Below are 14,269 nucleotides of genomic sequence, written 5' to 3'. Positions count from 1 at the left end.
GGACAGGGAATTGGACGTCCAAAGGACTTATTACTTTGTAACAAAAATTTAATTCCTGTGAATTCCATGCATGATTAAATCCCTAATCATGGAGCTCTAAATATAAAACCACACTTGTATTTTTCAGTATTGCTGCAATTCTTAGTTTAATATTTTTCTTTAAATGTAACAATGCTAATATATAATTAAATGTGTATTGTATATTTAGGTTGCTATTTTCTTCAAATTGTTTTGAAAATAGAACAGTCACACTTGCAATTTTAGACAAAATTGTTTCATAACTAATTTATAGATATTATGATATGCTTCATTTTAACATGTGACAAAGCTTCTTTGACCAAACTTTAGTCAGGCTTCTGAACCTTCTCCTAGGTCCATTTATGCACTGTCTTATAAAGTCACTTTTAGCAAGACCCCTGCTAAGTCAGTTTAATTAGAACCTGCACCCTTGATATCTGATCACCCTGGATATCTAATTTTGTCCCTCATCCTCTGCCGTCCTTCAGACGATGCCTTATCACCCTGGCCTATCTTCAAATAATCCTGTCAGGTTGGTGTAGCCAGAATTCCCCACACCCCCGAGGTTTCCTCTTAGTAATTTTTCATCCACTGGCCCCCCGACCCTGTTCTATGGCTATAAATCTCAACTTGCTCATGCTATATTCAGAAGTGAGCCCAGTTCTATTCTGAGATCTCTTGGTCCTCTATTACAGTAGTCTTGAATAAAATTTGCTCTTACTGCTTTAACTACTGTCCAGGTTTGGTTTTTCTTTGACACATGCTTAGATTTTAGAAATGGTATTTAAATATATATTATCAACTATTTAAATATATTATCTCCATAAATGCACACATATGTGTGCATGTATAATTTTAAGAGGTACACAATCAAGGGTAAACTTGCATCTAACATAGGTATACAATGACCAACATCAGGGCTGCAATTGATCTCAGCTCTCACTAAGATCTCCAGGTATTTCCAACAGTCTAAACAGATAAATTTCAACTTCAGACAATTGGGCAGCCAAGTTCACAGTAGTTGACACCCAATGACAAGGTCATCCACACCTTTGTATTTTAAGAAGGTAGAGCCATAGTGGGGAAGGGATTGCTGGAGCATAGACCTATGCCCTTACAAGCAGTGCACAGGGCCTAGCTCTCCTGTCCACAGGGGACTAAGCGAACAGAGGCCCTCCATCTGCTTACCCTTCTGCACTTGAATTCTGAAAATGTGAAATTGAGAGAAAAAGATTTTATGACTCTTAAAGGAAGAATCTCTTACATGTTGTCTGACCTAACCTCATTCCCGGTGCAGACATTCTCCTTTTGCCAAACCCATTCCTCCTCTTCATTATCTTTTCCCTCTCTCCAGTAAGCCTTCACTCTGAAACACATTCTCCCAAGATTTCATAGAAAGGAGATTTAAAAAAAATTGTTAAGGAATTTGGTCCAGAAATGTATGTCACGTTCTTCTTCATCCATTTAATTAACTTGTTTTCTCTCTCATGACCTCTTACCTCTTCAAGAGGAAGAAATTAAAACTAGAACTGAAGATAAAATATACCCACTAGTCTCAAGGCATTTATCTTCTGTCCTAGGCATCTAAGAACCTGAAACATGTGATCCAGATTCTTTTTTTCCAGGTCATAGTTGCAGAGTGGGCAGGAATTGATGAATCTGACAACTCTTGGCTTAATCTCTGTCACGATTTGGAAAGCATTCCAAGATGTTTATATCTCCCAACTGGTTGTGTCATTATCTTCATTGACAAAAATATATGGTACCATCACTTGAATTATATTATTGATGTATAGGAAATGATTTTTCTGCTCTCATGCTACTGCTCCTAACCTCTGCAGTGTTCAAGGATCAACTGTGTAGAAAAGCTTTTCTGATTAAAAGAATTTGGGGAGAATTTGGGATAACAATCATACATTTATAAGAGTGTATTTGACAGTTAAACTTAGCTAGAATACTCTATATTTGAGTTTCTTCACAAAATTTCCATTTGCTAATTTCTGTTTTCCTAGAAATTGGATTGCTTTATTCTTATCCTTAAATCTATTTTAATTATTAAAGGATTCACCAATAATTAACACATCCATCACCTCACATCTTTATCTATTTTGTTGTTGAGAATATTTAAATTCTACTCACTCAGCAAACTACAATTATACAATATCAACTATAGCCACTATGTTTTACAATAGATCCTCAGACCTTATTCATCTTAGAGCTGAAAGTTTATACCCTCTAACCAACCTCTTTTTATTCCCCCAGCCCTTAGCAACCACCTTTCTACTGTTTTTATGAATATGACCTTTTTTTTTTTTTTTACGATTCCACTTATAACTGATACCATGCAGTGTTTATCTTTTTCTGGCTTATTTCACTTAGCATAATGACCTCAATGTCCATCCATATTGTCACAAATGACAGGGTTTCCTTTTTTCTTATGGTTTGATAATATTCCACTGTATATTTATGAATTTATCTTTATCCATTCATCTGTTGACAAACACCTCTTTGCATATCTTGGCTAATGTGAATAATGCTGCAGTGAACATGGGCATACAGATATCTCTTTGATAGTATCTTTTTATTTCTCTTGGGTGATTGCTGGATCATATTCTAATTCTATTTTTAATTTTTTGAGGAACCTCCATGCTGTTTTCCACAGTAGTGGTATCAATTTACACTTCTATAAACAGTGAACAAGGGTGTCCTTTTCTCTGCATTCTTGATAACACTAGTAATGTCTTGTATTTTTGATGATAGACATTCTTAAAGGTGTGAAGTGATACCTCATAGTGGTTTTGATTTGCATTTCCCTGGTGATGAGTACATGTCTTTAGAAAAATTTCTGTTCAGTTTCTCTGCCAATTTTATAATTGGGTTGCTTGTTTTTTTGCTATTGTAGTATTCTCCCCTAATACCATCTTTCTTAGCTCATCCTTTTGACTCCTTCTTTCCATAAATCACTTAGAAACACATGTACATAAACTAATAATCAAATATGTTCTTCTAATGTCTATCTATTGCTGATAGACAAAAGAAGACAATTCCTAGCTCAAAATGATGAAGTAAACATAATGTAATTTTACATACCAATATCTTCAGCTAGGATGGTTCCCTTGGTGCTAGCTGCTACACCTGTCTAAAGTTCTTCTTAATTTGCATAAATCTCTTATCTGAATTTATAAACAGTAAACTAAGAAATTCCTATCTTTTCTTAATTCTTGGTAAAGGTGAAAGAGAAGTTCTCAATTTATGATTGGAGGCAGGAAGGAAAAAGTAACTGAAGGCACCTTGTTAAACTGACATGATATTTATTTCCAGATCTACAGATAGTTTTATGATAATGACCTCATTATTTGGTTGACATAGTTAGGTTATTGTGCTGACAACTGAAAATTAATGAGCCTTTTTAAATTAAGAAAACATATTCAAGTTTTGGTTTCCTTCTAACATTTTCCACATGCTTTGAACTCTGTTGCAGTTAACTTATCCTGTCTAGAACCAATTTAATAGAAGTTAATTTTTCTTTTATGATTGGTATAAACCTCTAAATTGAAGAAGCAGGGGTTTTTTTGTTTGTTTGTTTTGTTTCATTTTTCCTCTGATACATACTAAACTTTTCACAGAAGGCATTAACTGAAATGGAGAGTGTGGTCTTCCTAAGCTTTGTAAATAAGTATGAAAGTACTTAAGAGAACAATGTTGTAAATAGTATTTCCAAAAATATGCTGCTGTTTTTAGATAAGTGGCCCTAGCTGAGAAAAGTTACACAATTGTTACTGAAAATTAATATTCTTACTTTATTTAACTTGACTGAATACTGAATATATTGGTGATTTTTATAAAATATAAACATCAAACTACAAAATGTACAAAAATAGAATTTATGCAATTAATCAATTTATGTGATTACTTAAATCACATAAATTTAAAATGTGTCTTTTTAAATTTGGGGAAATATAGATATATTTATAAAAAATGCCAATTAAAGGGGAGGTATACAAATCATAAAACTTGTCTTTATTCCACTTGGGTGATTTTATGATAAAATAATAAAAATACAAAAGTGAAAATCAATTACCTATTTAAGAAATAGAAAGAAACCTCATACTTTAATTGCTATAATGTTTGATTCTATCACAAATCTGTGCTCAGACTTTTTTTGTTGTGATTATTGCCTCTTTTTTCCTAATATTTTTTGGGTCCTCATCCCAAGACTGTTTTATCTGTCTTCATATCACAGAGTTAAAGCTATCTGAAATCAGTAACAGAAGACAGTTACCTTAAACCTTGAGTTTTGTTAACACTTAACCTGACATCTGTAAACAAATAACATGTGCTAATTACCTGTCAAAGGAAACAATGTGAATTATTAATGCTAGTGTAATGAAGTCAATTAAAATTATTTACAGGTTTTGGGGGTAAAAATTCAGGTTCTTCCATTTTATTGATTTCATTAGTAAATTGCTGCAAGATCAAAGATGTTTGCAAACTCTGATGCTTGCAATTTTAAAACCAAGCTTACCTGACGATTTTTTTGTAACTATAATTAATCATGGAGTTGAGGTTTTACCTCAATGTAAACATGAGTCTGTAGCCCTAAAGTACACTGATATTTAAGTTTTGTTGTAAATGAAATCAAGATGTGAGAGAGAACTTTGGAATTAGAGATGCCGAGTTTATAGAAGTTATATGTAAATGGAAGACAAAGTATAAAATCTTTTACCTCATATTTTTATTAACAGCATGCTGTGGTTTGGGCCAAACACCAACTGGTATGGGTTTTAAGCTAATGGAGTTCAATAACATTGCATTCACAATGAAATCATTAAGAGGGGTGGGATAGGGAGGGTGGGAGGGAAGTGCAAGAGGGAGGAGTATGGGGACATATGTATGTGTATAGCTGATTCACTTTGTTATAAAGCAGAAACAAACACATCATTATAAAGTAATTATACTCTAATAAAGATATTAAAAAAACAAAACAAAACCCAAACATTAATTTTTCTCTTCTACTTCCCCAGAGTAACTGTGGGGCATACATGAATTTACTTCTGCCTGTCTCCCTTATCAAGTGAAACTAAATATACAGTCTCACTTAGGGGAAATATATGACAAACATAAGAAAAAAATAAAATTACTTGTGCTATTATTTCTTCAAAATTGGGATTGCATTGTATTATGAGATGCATCTGCCTTTCACAGCACCTCCTAATTTACCATTGTTTCCTAAAGGGGCATAATGATTAAAACCTCACCCTTTGGAACCAGAATTCTTGGTTCACACCTAAGCTATGAAATAGGCCAGTTTTATAGTCTTGTACATTTTGCTGTTCTGTGTCTCAGTCTTAAATATAAAATGAGAATGGTATATTTATAGGATTTTTTTGATATTACATGAGCTAATTCATGAAAAGGAAATGAAAAAAATTGCCCAAAGCACAGTAGGCCTGCAGGGACAGTCGGTATCTTTTATCTTGGTCTCTGTACTCTTTGGAGACAATGAAGAATGATATATGGTAATAGAGTATTCTTTTATTTAATGCCTTGTGAACATTTTTATCTCTATGGCTGTAATTGTTTTCAATTTCCACTCTTCTGGCCTGTAAGATCGTATCAACTACAATAGCATGCTCTTGTGTGACCAGCATTTTCTTGTATATCCTGTAATTGATAATATATGGGTGTTAATATTATAGCACAGGAAGAATGATTCTATTGAATTTCGATGTTTTTAACACTTTAAATTTGCTCTGCTTTAATACTACCTAGAATATCAGGTAACCAATTAATAAAAAGGTTTTTTCTGGACAGATTAATTTTTTTAGGCTATCAGCAAATATAAAGGAATATAAGTTAGTATCATTTACTTTGGGCAGACACTATTCTATATTATAAATGTGCTATATTCCAACCAGAAATTAGAAAGTTATGTGATGGCTTCTAATCTGATAGCTCTAACATTAATTAGGTTCTACTTTTGGTAATTGCTCAAGACATATTTAAACTTCAAATCTGAAATACTTTCTTTGAATAAAATATATTTTGAACTTAATTATCTAACTGAACGAATCATGGGGAAGGAATGTTCTTTGAGACGTCATCTCTCTCAGTTATTTTAATATTATATTACATGAATTCTAAAGATACCAGCAAAGGAAGGAGGAAAAGGCTAAGATCCTCTGCGTTCTCACTTTAGCTTTAAACAAAGTAGGTGAATATTACCTTTAAATAGTAGGCATTCACATGCCTACTATTTTGGTGAGGTTAATGTGGGTAAAGATGTTTGAAAATGACTGAACAATTATTATTGAAATAGACCCTAGATGATACTGTTATTTTATTTTAAAATAATTATATTTTATTATGTGCTTTGCCAGCTTTCAGGCAATGGGTGGCTTTTACGTCAATGCTTTTAACTTCATTCACTGGTTTTTGGAAGGCTATAAACAGTAGGCCATAGTTAAAGACACAGAATCTGGAATACAGATTCTGCCACTGAATAGTGAGAGACTGTGGAACATTACTTAACCACTTCAGTCTCCAGTTTTCTTGAGGAAATTGTGTTGTAACAGTATAGAGAAAAAAAAATAGTATTTTCCCACATGGGAAAACCATTTTTTGAAAAGACTACTTCCTCTTCATTGAATTGTCATGATAACCTTGATGACATTAATTGACCATTTATATCAGAATTTATTTCTAGACTTTCAATTTATACATTGTTCTAGAACTGGATTATTGCTGGGTTTATAGAAGTTTTTTGTGGAATTCTTAGAATCCCAATATAAAAGATCATGTCATGTGCAAAGAGATACAGTTTTGCATTTTTTTCATTGTAATCTAGATATTTTCTCATTTTTTTTCTAATTGCTCTGGCTAGAACCTGCAGCTCAATGTTGAATAGAAGAGGTAAAAGCAACATCCTTATCTTGTTACTGATCATAGAGGGAAGATTTTTAAATTTTACTCCATTAAGTATGATGTTAGCTGTGGGTGTTTTACAAATGCTCTTGAAGCTGAGGAAATTCCCTCTTTTCCTTGTTTGTTGAGGGGTTTTATTACAGAAGGGTGTTGGATTCAAATATTTTTTTCTGCATTAACTAGACTGTTTTTTGTCCTTTATGCTGTTTATATGATGTATTAGATTGATTAAACATATGAAAATCAATGTTGCTTTCTTGTGACTTAGTCTACCTGGTCATGGTGTATAGCATATGTATGCATATGCTGCTAGACTCAGTTGACTGGTATTTTCCTGAGGTATTTTTTCCTTGTGTCTTAGGGTATAGGGTCCGTTTATTGAATTGAGGTCTCTCTCTTCCCCTCCTTCCATCCATCCCTTTAAATAGTCATGTGTAGCTATATATTTCTAAGCAGTGCTTTAGCTTCATCTCACAATGTTTGGTTTGTTATGTTTTTGTTTTCAAAAACTATGTTGTTTTCAAAGTGTTTTCTAACTTCCTTGTGATTTCTCTTTGGCCCATTGGATGTTAAGAATAACATTGTCTTCTTTATCCATTCATCCGATGATGGACACTTAGGTTGTTTCCATCTCCGGGCTATTGTAAAGAAGATGTGGCACATATATACAATGGAATATTACTCAGCCATAAAAAGAGACGAAATTGAGCTATTTGTAATGAGGTGGATAGACCTAGAGTCTGTCATACAGAGTGAAGTAAGTCAGAAAGAGAGAGACAAATACCATATGCTAACACATATATATGGAATTTAAAAAAAAATGTCATGAAAAACCTAGGGGTGAAACAGGAATAAAGACACAGACTTACTAGAGAATGGACTTGAGGTTATGGGGAGGGGGAAGGGTAAACGGTGACAAAGCGATAAAGAGGCATGGACATATATACACTACCAAACATAAGGTAAATAGCTAGTGGGAAGCAGCCGCATAGCACAGAGAGATCAGCTCGGTGCTTTGTGACCGCCTGGAGGGGTGGGATAGGGAGGGTGGGAGGGAGGGAGACGCAAGCGGGAAGAGATATGGGAATATATGTATGTATATAACTGATTCATTTTGTTGTGAAGCTGAAGCTAACATACCATTGTAAAGCAATTATACTCCAATAAAGATGTTAAAAAAAAAAAAAGAATAACATTGTCTAGTTTCCACATAGTTGTAAATTTTTCTTATTTCTTTGTTATTGATTTCCAAATTAATTCCTTTGTATTAAAGCACATACTTTCATACTTTGTCCTTTAATACAAAGAAAAATCTTTTTTAAATTATTGGGACTTGTTGGAAGGAAAGAGGGAAGGAGGGAAGGAACCAGTGATGATGGAGTATAAACCTAAGACTATCATACTCCAGAACATCTAGTTCTAACCAGTATGTTATCTTGTCTCTTAGACAGCTATTGAAAATCATCAAGTTTTCTACCTCTCTTCCACTTCTATAGTTCATACCAGAATCATGGTTTTTTCCTCTAGTTCTTCAATCATCTCCTAATTGTTTCTCTTCCTACCTATACATTTCAATAAACTTCTAACTGTTTCAGTGCTTAAAACACACATAGTCAAGGCAAATCTTTACATAATCACTAATTTCTTCTGCAGCCCCAAACCTCCACTCTCTCCTGCCTTAATGTTATTCAACTACTTCTAGTTTCCTGAACATATCAAGTGCTTCCTTGACTACATTCCAATGCATGCAACATTCCACTTCTCTATTACCTGGGTCACACCATCTCATCCTTCAGATAATAGCTTTAGCATAACTTATTTTCAAATGTTTTCCTTACCTAAGAAAGCCTTGTCAGGTGCCAGTTTGTTTTTTTACAGATTAAGTTAGCATCTAGCAATCTTATGCAGAACACACAGGCTTGGTCAAAATTAAGATCATATAGACTGTTTCATGGAGAATAGCTGCCAGGCATGGGGCACACTTTATACTATTTTCTCAGTTCAGGAACCAGTTAAGAATAAAAGTTGAAATGCTTAAGTTCACTAGGCCTCCTCAGTAGTGATTTCCTTTCTGTTAATCTCAGTGTTTGGCCCTACCCATAAAATCAAATAAAGGATTAAATTAAAGTTAAAACATGAAAGAGTCATGATTACATTATGGATAGTTTATTCTAGGCCTCCTTATTTCAACACATGGTTTATGCCAATTATCCATTCTTGAGACCTGGGCTTTTAAAATAAAATTCTATTCAAAAGGAGGAAAGATAGAGGAAAGAGTGATTTAGCTTTCACATTTCCTCTTTCCCCACTCATCACTCAACATTTCACAGGCATGTTCAAGGCTTATTTCTGCAGCTTGAAAGGCATGTGAGTCTTCTGATGATGATATGTCAGGTATCTGTCTAAGTATTAATTGATTTCAACCAGGTTCCTCATACTTTGCTTGGGAACTATGTCTCCAAACAAGACAGATGATATTATTTGTAATGCTCCTTGCTTCTAAACTGGCACAGAAAATATGTTTTTATATTTGATTTCTTGATGTCAGAAATGGGAATAATTCTATAGTTAACCAGCAGAACTTTGAAGTTATTTCAAGTTAATGGGCTGTGATTAGGGATTTCAAAGAGAAATGTCTTGTTAAATGTCATGATGAAGAATCAGATATTATTGGATCTTATTTTTGCTGGGCCCCATAAATAATGTAATTACTTATTAGTCACACCTCTTCTCTTACGGGGCTCCAAAAATAGTAAATGAGGAAATGAAGACAACCATGCTGAAATTCCCAAAGCAATACATGCTGAAAACTAGGCTTGGATATTGGCTTAGTTTGAAGAACCAAGAAAACCTCTTTCTTTACTTCCAGTCATAATGTTAAACCAATAACTATACAGAAAGAGGAGAAGTTATAGTGGATCAGCTTTTGGAAATTTGGTATTAACTAAATAGCTGAAGCATACTATATTTGAAGGAACTGATGGTTGAATGGTGTCCCCTCAAAATATGCTAAAGTCCAATCCCCAGTACCTATGTGTGTGATCTTGTTTGGAAAATTGTCTTTGTAAACAGTCAAGTTAAGGTGAGATCATTAGTATGGATCTCACACAATCCAGTGTGGCTAGTGTCCTTATCAGAGGGGGAAATTTGGTCACAGAAGCAGATACACAAGAATGCCTTCTGATGATTTAAGTGAGGCTACCACAAGCCCAGGAACACCATACATTTCTAGCAAATCATCAATAGCTAGGGAGAAGCATGGAACAGATGCTCCCTGAGAGTCTTCAGAAGGAGCCAACCCTGTAAACACCTTGATCTCAGATAGCCTCTAGAACTGTGAGAAAATAATTTCTGTTGTTTAAGCCCTACAGTTTGTAAAAACATTTTTTATTGCGGCCCTAGCAAAGTAATACAGGTACTATGAATAATTTTAATTAATCAATGGACATAATGAGTAATAAAGTTATATTAAATATGGATGATTGGGATAAATTCTTTAACCAAAATAGATTCCATGACAGACATATGCTGCTTCTATTGAATTTATACCACAAATCAATGTGATTTGATGATTTGAACATATATTACATAGAATCATTTTTCCTTCACAGCATTTTAATAGTTTAGATTCAGTTTTGAACACAGTAGTTCAATATATTAAAATTTTGAGTCATTTCAAAATAGAGATGATAAATGGAAAACAAATAAAAATAGCAATGTTTTATTATTTGCCCTTGGCATAAGAGAATCAAAAGAGTGAAACCTGAAAAAAAGTAATACGAAAACTTGTTATCCTGAGGTTAAAAAGTGTTTGCCTAATACGTCATGTTGGAGTGTTCAAAAACAGAATCACTTTATCAAAGTATAACTCTACCAATTTGTCATGATAAACCATTTATACTGAGCAATTTAAAATGTATTCAGTAATTAAGTTTTATAAAAATAAAATTCTTTCATGAAAGATGTTGAAAATCTCTTTAAAATATTAATATATTCCTGTTCTTACTGGCATAAATAATTACTTCTAAAGCATAGGTTTTGGTGGACAAAAAATGCAAATGCTAGTTTACTGAATATAGTTTTTAAATAAAACCTCAAATATGCATGGAAAAGAGTCTTTTATACTTTAAATTAATGAGCATTAATTACACTAGGAGGAAGAAAATGTATTCATAAAATCTCCAGAAAACTAAGTCATTTTTTCCTACCTCCTTCCTAGGATTAGTTCTAAACACCAAGGTTTATCAAGTCAGTGGCATCATTGGAGAGGAGGTATTTACTCCTATGTCTTGATATGTCCTGCTAATAGGATCTTAAAGACCCCCTGTCTTTCTCAGGTATCACCATATCTCCATGTTGATAACTGTCTAAGGCCCTACTATAAGAATGGATGTCTGACTAAGTGGTCAAAACAATTTCAATGGAGGCTTCCCATCTTTGAAAAGTAAAAGACCTCTTCAGGCAGTATACTCACTTAGCTAGTTCTCAGGCCACTTATTGGGCATGGGAAGCTTCACTCAACCTTGTGTTTTCCTTAGGCTTGTGAAAGAACTTGGGGATCATTCCACTTTTTTCATTCCTCCAAGGGGACTCTACTTTACCACTTTGTCAGCCTCATGGTCTGGAAATTTGGTGCCATACTGTGGCCCCTCAGAGGGTAACTGTGACACTGGTATCTTATATGCTTATTTCCCCAAATCTGTTTGCTGTATCTATGTCATTCCCCTTGAAGCTAACTTAGGTAGTCAGGGGGAAGGCTTTCTGCTCAGAGATGCTCACCAGTGGCAACCTTTTTGCTTCCTTTCCCCTCCAGTTTTCTCTCACCCTTTCAACAACTGGAGTGGTTTTTGTTTTTTATAATTTTTATTGGGGTTTAGTTGCTTTACAGTGTTGTTACACTTTACTGTACAGCAGAAAGTATCAGTTGTACGTTTACATATACTCACTTCCTTAGATTTCCTTCCCATTTAGGTCACCACAGATAACTGAGTAGAGTTCCCTGTGCTAAATAGTAGGTTCTTATTAGTTACCTATTTTATACATAGGGGTGTATATATGTCAAACCCAATCTCCCAGTTCATCCCACCCTCCCCTTCCCTCCTTGGTAACCATAAGTTTGTTCTCTATATCTGTGACTCTATTTATGCTTTGCCAATAAGTTCACCTGTAACATTTTTCTAGATTCCACATATGAGCGATATTATACGATATTTGTTTTTCTCTTTCTGACTTACTTCACTCTGTATGACAGTCTCGAGGTCCATCCACGTCTCTGCAAATGGCACTATATTGTTTCTTTTTATGGCTGAGTAAAAATTAATTAGTTCTAATTAGTTTAGAACTAATTCCATTGTATATATGTACCACATCTTTATTATGCATTCCTCTGTCGATAGACATTTAGATTGCTTCCATGTCCTGGCTATTGTAAATAGTGCTACAATGAACATTGGGGTGCATACATCCCTTGAATTATGGTTTTCTCCAGATGTAGGCCCAAGAGTTGGATTGTTGGGTCATATGGTAGCTCTACTTTTAGTTTTTTAAGGAACCTCCATATTCTTCTCCATAGTGACTGTATCAATTTACATTCCCCCCAACAGTGCAAGAAGGTTCCCTTTTCTCCACACCCTCTCCAGCATTTATTGTTTGTAGACTTTTTGATGATGGCCATTCTGACTGGTGTGAGGTGATACCTCATTCTAGTTTTGATTTGCATTTCTCTGATAATTAGTGATGTTGAACATCTTTTAATGTGCTTTTTTTGTTTGTTTTTTTATCTGATTTTGGACAACTAGAGGAAGTGATAGCTGAAGACATGGCAGATTTTTAGCAGTAATATTCCCAGATTTTTCCCTTTTCTTCTGTTTCTATCATTCTACCATGATAACTTTTTCCCTAAGCAGAAAAGACTAATGTTAGATGCATCGGCTAGGGACATAAGCATTAGTACCTTAAAAGAAAACAAAACAGGGCTTCTCTGGTGGCGCAGTGGTTGAGAGTCCACCTGCCGATGCAGGGGACATGGGTTCGTGCCCCAGTCTGGGAGGATCCCACATGCTGCGAAGTGGCTGGGCCCGTGAGCCATGGCCGCTGAGCCTGTGCGTCCGGAGCCTGTTGCTCCGCAACGGGAGAGGCCACAACAGTGAGAGGCCCGTGTACCACAAAAAACAAAACAAAACAAAGAAGAAAACAAAACAACTCACAGAAGCGTCAGAATAACAAACTCAATGTAGATTATCTTAAATATTTACCTTGGAACAAGACTGGCTTTCTAATCCACCAGTTATGTCATTGTATAGAGCCCTATGATCAAAAGGATGCCACACTTGGCTTAACACTCTACTATCACTGTCTGGAAATTCTTATTTGGGAACAAGGGGGTCTCATATTTTCACTTGGACTAAATCCCACAAATTACGTAGTATTTGGCATACTAAGGATTACAAAATAACAGAGCAATTTCCAGGCTAAACTAGGATAAACTATGGACAATTACTATAAGTAAAATAACTTTTCTATTACATATGCAGTTCTAGAACTATAAATTGAACCCAACTGTAAATTGAACCCATTAATTGGAAGTGAAATCATTGGAGGTGAAATCATTGGAAGTGAAAAACATAGCTAAGATTGTAAACACAACACGATATCAATAAAAGTGTATCCAAAAAACAATAAAGACTTATTTTTAAAATGTCAGGTTCACCATACTCAACTGCTCAAGATCCCTCACCTGTATTCCTCCTTTAACTTAGTGGTGCTTAACTCAGTTTTTGTTTCTATACTCACTGTTTGTGGTGCATAACTCAGTTTTTGTTTCTATACTCACTGTTTCATTGTCCCTGGGAGACTTTAATGTCCATGTAGATAAACAAACCATTATCTTGAATCCTCAGTTTCTTGAGCTCTTTATGTCTAGTGATATTTTTCTCCATATCATCTTAGCCACCAACTTAAAACCCTACCCTAGACTTTATCATTCTCTGACACTTCTGTTCTTCTAGGTAAAATAATTCAGAAACTCAAATTTATATCTGAAATGTATTTTGTTCCATTTTGCTTGCTCAATTACTCTTTATATAACTTAAAATAATTAATCAAGACATCAAAACATACCCATCATTATAGTAAATGCTCTCCAATTAAAATCTAAATTAAAATAGTTTTCAACTGGATTAAAAAGCAAATCTCAAGTCTATTATACATGTAAAATACAGACTTAAATTAATAAAACATTCATATAAAATCATGGGCAAAAGGATATTAAGTCAATCGAAAGAAAAAGAAAAATATATATTTTTTATCACACAAGGTAGAATTTTAG

The sequence above is a fragment of the Lagenorhynchus albirostris genome, chromosome 5, assembly GCF_949774975.1.
Source record: "Lagenorhynchus albirostris chromosome 5, mLagAlb1.1, whole genome shotgun sequence".
NCBI lineage: Eukaryota > Metazoa > Chordata > Mammalia > Artiodactyla > Delphinidae > Lagenorhynchus > Lagenorhynchus albirostris.
The sequence above is the reverse complement of the archived record's forward strand: the minus strand, read 5'-3'. Positions refer to the sequence as shown.